An 8,623-nucleotide genomic window follows, 5' to 3' on the forward strand; every position below is an offset into this window, starting at 1 on the left:
TACTTTTATACTGGCATATAATCAATTAATATTTTTACTCATTTGCATGGTTCCTTGCACAAATTCTATATTTATGACCTTAAAGCATGTATACCATATAGTGCATGACTAGAAAATGAATACATTTTGATGTTTGCATCACATAACCAGACTTGGTAAACACGCTCGGTAGCTGGTATACAGTAGCAATTGGGTGCAAGCAAGTCCCTTGAAACTTAAGTTACAACACTCGATAGAAGTGTTCAAAATTTTTAACTTGTGTAAGGTAGAGTTTGGTGACATTAAATTTGCTGTAATTTTTGCTGTTTCATTCAACTGTTTTAAAGAAAACTGATTGTGTCCTATTATGGTGTGTACCTATAAAAGGTGTCCTATTATGATTATTAAAATTAAGGTTTACTGTTATGATTAAACAGGTTCTTACCTTCCAAATGATATAAAGGGGAAAAAATCCAATAGATTCATATTGAGTGATGTGAGTCATGTCGAGTATGTTATAGAGATTTGACTTTTGGCTAACTAAACTTTTAGAAATTGTATGTTTTTAGTGGCACAAAAATCCACCATAAATGCAATTCATCTTTAAACTGACAGTTACATCTCACTGAACAGCTATGAACACAAACACAGTAAACATCTCAATCACAGATGCTATCATCTACACCCAGATCACGGAAAATATCAGAAATTGGGATATTGTGTGGCTGGAGAATAAATATAAAACTTCTGTTAATGAAAACATGGAAACTAAACAGATGTGTTCATATAATAGCAGTGTCCTGAAATATCTATTTTCATCTTCCACTACAGTCACAGCTATTACTGAGGCTATTGCAGGTTAGAGGACACGTGCTTGACAGTTTTTCAAAGACTGACTGACATTATTTAATGCACTCCTGTGTGCTGTTGTATGAGCCGGCAATTTAAGAGTCAGACTTGAGAGTAAATCCCAAATCAATAGTTGCCAGTCCCAGTCTCCGACTAGATGGACAATAAGAAATGCCCAGATGAAGCAATGCTTTAAAAAAACATCAACATTTTAAGTTTTATGGCCGCCCTTTGACTGCATTATGTGTTTGACTGTGTCTGTATTTGACCCAAGGCCTTGTATTTCTCAGTGCTGATGTGCGGTTTTACACTAGAGGGAGCTGTTCCTCTGTACTGCCTGCTATGCTGTGAGTCTTCACACTCCAGGCAACCTCATTGCCCTTCACTTTGCAATGGCTGTTTAATCTCTTTGAGTACTTTATAAAGATATGAGAAAACATGCACTTATTATGTGGCCTCCTTAATATCTGCTTTGGTTCCCTAATGGCCCTGCAGTCACGGTGAATCAAGGTGACAATGTGTGTGCATGCATTTGAATGTGTGTTTATAACATAACAAGCACTCAGTGTTTCTACTAGTATTGTTAACCCCTTAGTGGCTAACGTTTCTGCTGGTAAAGGTGTAGTATTTAAATTATGTCATGTTTTTTCAAACCTGTATAATTTTATTCTATTGCACACAAGTCAAGTTTAATTGTATAGCGCTTTTCACAATACAAATCACTGCAAAGCAACTTTACAGAAAATTAAGTTTCTACAATACATTTAGTAGTAGCTTATGAGTGGCTACTGTCAGTTAATGTGCATATTGCAGAATTGTATGGAAAAATCAATTCAAGACGTAGCAATTATTATTAATGTTGCAATAAAACTTATAGCGACATTTGAAAGTTCTGGATGTGGTTTCAGGGTTGGCATTGTCTCTTCTCAGGTGAACAAAAGCTAAAGAGAACATTTTTCATTATTTCTCCTTTTATGTTCCGCAGAATAAAGAAGTACAACATGTTCAAAGTGACAAAAGGGTAGGCAACTACCAAAAACATATTATTTGGGTGAATTATCCTTAATACAGCATTTGAGCAATTCTTTCCTGCCAGAAGAAATCATGCAACAAAAAAGTAACAAAACACATCCACCCCCATAGAGAAGAAATGTTGGTCAATGCTGGTTATATGAAGGTATTGTTATCTGTATATGTGTCCTTGATGATTATGCCCTATTCAGTGACTTTGAATCAACAATTTCAAACCTTGACATTTGATGAAAACATAGTCCCCATGGAGTTTAATGCATGTTACAGAATCTTCGCCTACACTCAACGGCATTGTTCCTCCTCATGTTTGTGATGTTTTCATCTGTTTTGCTGATGCTTCTAACACCTTGAGCTTCAAAGATTCTCAGAATTCTCAAGGCGATTAAAGTGGAATTGATCGGCGGTGGTAATTTGTTGAGAGTTTGGATGATGACAGAACATGGCTTTTTAGATGAGAATTAAAGATTATTTAAAGACCCTGTGAAATGAATGGATTTTTTTTTGTTCATATAAAGGTATAGAGTGTGGCAGCTATGATGTATTTTTGTAGGCCAAACTGCAAAGTTAGCATCATCCTGGTTCTCTCGGCCAAAAACAATAGGATCTTTAAGATTATTGCAGAAAATAAGCTCTGTGACCAACAAACGTTTATGATTCTTGCAAGTTTTGTTCATCATGTTGATGAACAAAACCTTTATCAATTTTAAAGCCTAAATAATACAATTGCCAGAAAAAAGAAATCTAAACCACACCAACATTTTCAATGAAGTTTGCGTTAGAAGAGTTTGCAAGAGCGTGATTATAAACACAACAAGGCTGTGAAAGTATAAAGTGAAAAAAGTGACGTGACATTCAGCCAAGTATGGTGACCCATACTCAGAATTCGTGCTCTGCATTTAACCCATCCGAAGTGCACACACACAGAGCAGTGAACACACACACACACTGTGAACACACACCTGGAGCAGTGGGCAACCATCTATGCTGCGGCGCCCGGGGAGCAGTTGGGGGTTTGATGCCTTGCTCAAGGGCAGCTAAGTCATGGTACTGAGGGTGGAGAGAGCACTGTACATGCACTCCCCCCACCCACAATTCCTGCCGGCCCAAGAACAACTCAAACTCACAACCCTTCGATTGCGAGTCCAGCTCTCTAACCATTAGGCCACGACTTCCCAAGTGGACTGTTGAGTGGATGATTTTATCTGGTGGACTTGTTGACGTTTAATGTAGTCCCAATAAGCCACTTGTTAGCCACCACCTCTTTTAAGAGAAGTAAAAGCTTTAAAAAAAATCAAAAGGGTTTTACTGATGTATTTTATTGAATAAAACATGGAATATTTTGAGCTTGAGTTCACCACAGACCTTATGTCAGGAATTTAACCCAAAAACCTGTTCAGAAACCCCACGGACTTTAAGATTATGGAACTGGAAGTTCTAAGTTTTAAGTTTTATACCTACATGGTTTAGTTACAGCATGGAAAGTGACATTGATGTTCCATGGAAAGGAACATTTTCATTCTTGGGAGCATTTTATCGGACAAAAGTTTGTGCACGTTTCTGCAAATCAGATAAGGCATACTGTATTTCCGTTATTGAAGAAAGAAGCTTTTATATTAAAGTCTTTTTAGAAGGATGTAGTGCTAGGATCCCCTGCTGTCCACTCTATCGAAGATGGAGCAAATCTTGCTAGGGACTGGAACTGATGCAGTTTGGGATGGAATAAAATGGATAATGAGTGAGAGGGTGGCTGCAGTGTTGGATATCTACTCATTACTTGTGTGTCCAAGGTCCTTCACACCAATAACCTGTAAGCAGCCCAGCCTCGCCACTTACAACAGAGGAAAATCGAAGAATTTCTTGTTGTTTTATAAGACTTGTCAGCTTTTTCTTTCTGCTCTGGAACACAATTATGTTCCATATGAACGCAAACCGACACACTTTGTCTTCCAAACAGCTGAGATTCATTCAGTACTCATTGCTTTTCAATCGGTTTTGTGTATACAAGTAAACACGATTAGAATTGAGAACATGAACATGGATTAAAACCTTAAGTTAACAGACCTCTAACATTAAAACATCATCTATTTTGTTCCACAGAAGAAATAATTACACAAGTTTGGAATGGCATGAGGATTAGCTAATGCTGTGAATTGGTTTATTTGGACAATACCAACAATTCACGTGAATGAACCAATTAAAAATAGTAATAATAATAATTAGTTGCTGTTCGTCACTATGCTTTGAGTTAATTTTGGTGTTTTAAGTTTTAGTGGTTGTGCGTAGTGTAAATATATGTATTTAAATCATATCACTCTAATTGAGATCCTTATTGATTTTGTGCCACATACAATTATATTATCTGGTAGTTACAGTATGTAGATATTTTGATCCCTTAAATGATGAGTTTCTACAGGATATCTACAGTGCTCAGTGTGTAGGGAGACTGTGGATCGGAGCTCGGCTTCTGTAATGCATTATAAGGAGACGTCTTCAGCGGAAAACACTTTGGGTAAATAGACCCAGTTGAGGCTGAGCCCTAATTGGCAGTCAAGGGAGCGTGGGTGAGATTACCAATTATTACAGAACACAAAGCATGAGCTATAAAAGCCCCTTCTGGTGTCTGGTGGAAAAGGCACATTTGCACAGACGCTGAAACAAAAGACATACTGCAATGTAGCAGAAATTATTAGTATGGGAATTTCTGATGATGAGAATTACTTCCGACTTTTAAATGGTGATAGTCCAGTTTGCTAATACTGGTAGTACATTATCAGTAATTGTGAAGTAGTTTTTTTTTTTTTTTTTTACCAATTATTATCAACCAAAAACCATTTTATACGTATTGTATTAAATTGTAAGCATTCAAAATAGAAGCATCGTCACTAGTACTCTCTGACATTTTTGGTAACACTTTAGTTTAAGGACCAATTCTTACTATTAACTCGTTGCTTATTAGCATAACTATTATTAACATATTGGCTGTTTATAAGCACTTATAAAGCACATATTCTGCATGACCATATTCTGCATCCATAATCCTACCCAATACCTAAGGTTAACGACTACCTTACTAACTATTAATAAGCAGTGAATTAAGAGTTTATTGTTAATAGTGAGAACTGGACTTTAAAATTAAGCGTGACCATATTTTTATATTTATTTTTGGGAAGAAATCTGCAGAAAAGTTTATATTATTATATCCTAAAAGCATAATGAAACTTAACCAAGAGTGGGGGATGTGTAGAACTTTGTGAATGACAAACATTCCAGTTCCCTCCAAATCCGCTGAGCTTCTGTGGAGTTCTGCAGGCACAGATTCCATGTGGTTCTGCTCCTAACTAAACACTGCAGTGTCTTCATGTGTGCATAGTGCTGGAAATCACACAATGGCTTCACAGTGAATATATGAACAAGGTTTTCTGCAGGAGATTAAACAAAGGCAGAACAGATTGTATTTACCTCCACTTTTAATAAGCAGTGAGTTTGGGATTCATTAGTAGATAACAGCACCTGAGAAAAATCATCACATGAAGTCATATTTCCTTATTTCCTCAGTTAAATGATCCAGACCTTCAGTTGAGCAGTAAGAGCAAGGGTTGTACAGCAATACCAATGCTTAATACACACAGCTCGCAGTTGTTTCTTTATGACTGATGTGTGCTTTATATACCTCGGCTGTCTCTTATTATGCAGCAGCATTTTAAAGCATCCTGCAGCTTTCAGGCGCTTTGTTTGTCACATACATCATCCACCAGTGAAATGTGGAACACAGTGCTACATGATCCCTGCATGCTGCATGTGTTTATATATGTGTATGTGAAAAGGAAGGGCGGCTTTCTGTCTCAGATTGGCTAGTGGAAATGGATACGATGTTAGCTCGGGTAATTTTAGACGACACAGTGCAATCAATAGCAGTTGAGGTACAAGAAGGAAAATCAATGGCTTAATTTGTCTTTAGGCAGAAGGGGGGGGGGGGGGGGGATAAACGGTGACACCTCCTTTCTCAACAGCACGTTGGATGTGGACCAAACCAAACTTTAGACCTTCATAATGAGAGGATCGATTACACCAGAGCCTTGGCAGGGGTTAAATTATAGAAGACATGTGTTAACAACTAATGTGCATCAACACAGGTTTATCAGTGTTGATCCTTGGTCTTTTACCAGTAAGCCAAATGTTAAGCTGCTGTTCAAATGATTCATGCAGCAACCTACAATTTTTATTATTGTCTCCTTTGGTTTTAAAATGAGCCTTTTTTTGTGGGAGGGGTAACTTGCGCCACTGTGAAGAGCACATTCGTCTTAGCGAAGGTATTTTATTAGTGTTTTTTTAGATGACTCATATCCATTTGTTACCCAGACAAAGGGACACTCGCAGGGACTAAAAGCCACATAAATCTTCGTTAAAGGAATAGTTTACGCAGGAATTGAAATTCTGTCATCATTTGCTCACCTTTATGTTGCTTAAAACCCAAATGGGTTTCTTTCTTCTGTGGAAAACATGTTTTGCAGTGAGATATATATATATATAAATTGTAAATCTAAAGTATATATATACAAATTGTAAATCTAAATTATATATATACAAATTATGAATCTAAAGTATTTATTAAAATTCCAAATAGGCTTTTCTTTTTATATTTTCTGTTTTCGTTTCATTTATTAATCTATGTATTTATTTATTTTGTTATGTGCTTTTCTCATTTTATTTTGTATATTTCTGTTAAGATTCATTTTAAGTATTTGCAATTTAGTAATGAAAACTAATTCAAGAAAGCATTATTTAATCATTTAGAATTATTTATTTATTTATTAGAATTATTTAATCAAATAGAATTATTTATTTCAGTTAACTTCTAGTTTTTATTTAAAGTTCAAGTGTTTTATCTAATATTTTTAATTTAATTTATTTTATTTCAATGACCAAAATTCTCTTCTCTTCTCTTCTCTTCTCTTCTCTTCTCTTCTCTTCTCTTCTCTTCTCTTCTCTTCTCTTCTCTTCAACACTGTAAGACAAAGTAACAACACTGGCAATAGACAATACAATAGCTTTATGTGACAAACAGATCAAATTTAGGTCTGAATTTTATTCCCTGAAAATGTGGCCTCTACTGTATTTCTTAAATCTAATGACATCAAATATCATTGGTTTTCACATCTCTCATATCAGACTGATATCACTAATGTCGCTAATATCATGATTATGATTTGAGAATTTACAATTTTGGTTTAGCCTCTGCTTTCAGATTATGATTAAATAATAAACAGATATATTTTCTCTAGGTTAGAACCATGGGAAATTCCCAAGATAAAATGCTGTGTATTGCTGCCCATTACAACTGCAACACAGTCAATTACTTGAGCAGTGGGAGGGAATGTGGAAAGTAGCCCAGAGTTGGTGAGGAAAACAAAATGGGCAAATAAACTGCAGTTAATTACATAGGAAGAGTTAGCACCAGGTGGCTAATGACTGAGGTCAATTTTTCTGGAAGCTGCGCTGGATCATGGGATTGTACGCTGAGATTCATTATCGCTCCCTCAGTTTATGTCTAATATGCCTCATATCAGACAAGCAAGTGGTCTTTATAGTATTCATTTAGAAGCTCCTTGCTTTATCACACTAGATTAGCTCCCCACTGACAAAAAAAAAATCGTCATTTTCTGATAACGGTGATATATAGAGAGAGGCGATCAGATCTTCATTTACTGTAGATAATTTATTAGAGTTTTATCATAATACTGGTGTTATGATATGTCCCATATTGCAGTTCTTTTTAGGTTTTGAAAGTACACTGATATTAGACACAGAAAACTTTTAAACTTTTAATCAAATTTACTTGTAATTTACATGTAAAAAAAATAAAATAAAAATAAAACCTTTTACCTTTTTTCTAAACAATATATAACCAACAATTATAAACATATTACATTTTAAAGAATTTGGAAATGCATTTTAAACTGGAAATTGTTATTATTGTCCCCAAAAAAAACAACTTATGATGACTTTTGTTTAAATGAAATTTCTAATTTCCTGCTTACTAATAGTTAGTAAGGTAGTTGTTAAGTTTAGGTATTGGGTAGAATTAGGGATGTAGAATATGGTCAAGCAGAATACGTGCTTTATATGTGCTTAAGCAGTCAATATGTTAATAATAGGCATTCTTTTAAGTAACCAGATAATACTAAGAATTGATTCCTATACTAAAATGTTAGCATAATTATTATTATTATTATTATTATTATTATTATTATTATTTGGCCCATTAACCAACATTACAATCATCAAGAAAATCCCATTCCCAAGGTTGATTGTGATCTGTCACTTGGAACTATCCAAGTATTAATTTATAAACTCAACTCAAGTGGAATGAAAAAGTTGACTCGGAAGCTCCCACACCTAAGCAACAAATACTTGATGGATTAAAACTGTACAGTCGTGAAGATAGGAAAAACCAGCCATCTAGAATGGCAACAGTTTTGATTAGTTTGTACTTCTCTGTGGCTCCATGAAATGCAGTTGATTTGGACAGCCTCTGAAGCGAATCTTTGGAGAGTCTCTTGGGTGCCGTGACTGGGCTTCAGCAGAGGTGCCTGACATCACAGCCACCTTCAAAACCTGCCGAACTAGTCCTTGAGGAGTAGGGCAAGCGGACTCCCATGCTGCTGATGTAGGGCTTGTGTTCTGCGAAGGATGACTTTATTTTCTGTTAATCTGCACACAGCCCCTCTGAGCTGTTGAGTCGCACAGAAAAGCAACCGCCATT

This window comes from Carassius carassius, chromosome 1, assembly GCF_963082965.1.
Source record: "Carassius carassius chromosome 1, fCarCar2.1, whole genome shotgun sequence".
Taxonomy (NCBI): Eukaryota; Metazoa; Chordata; class Actinopteri; order Cypriniformes; family Cyprinidae; genus Carassius; species Carassius carassius.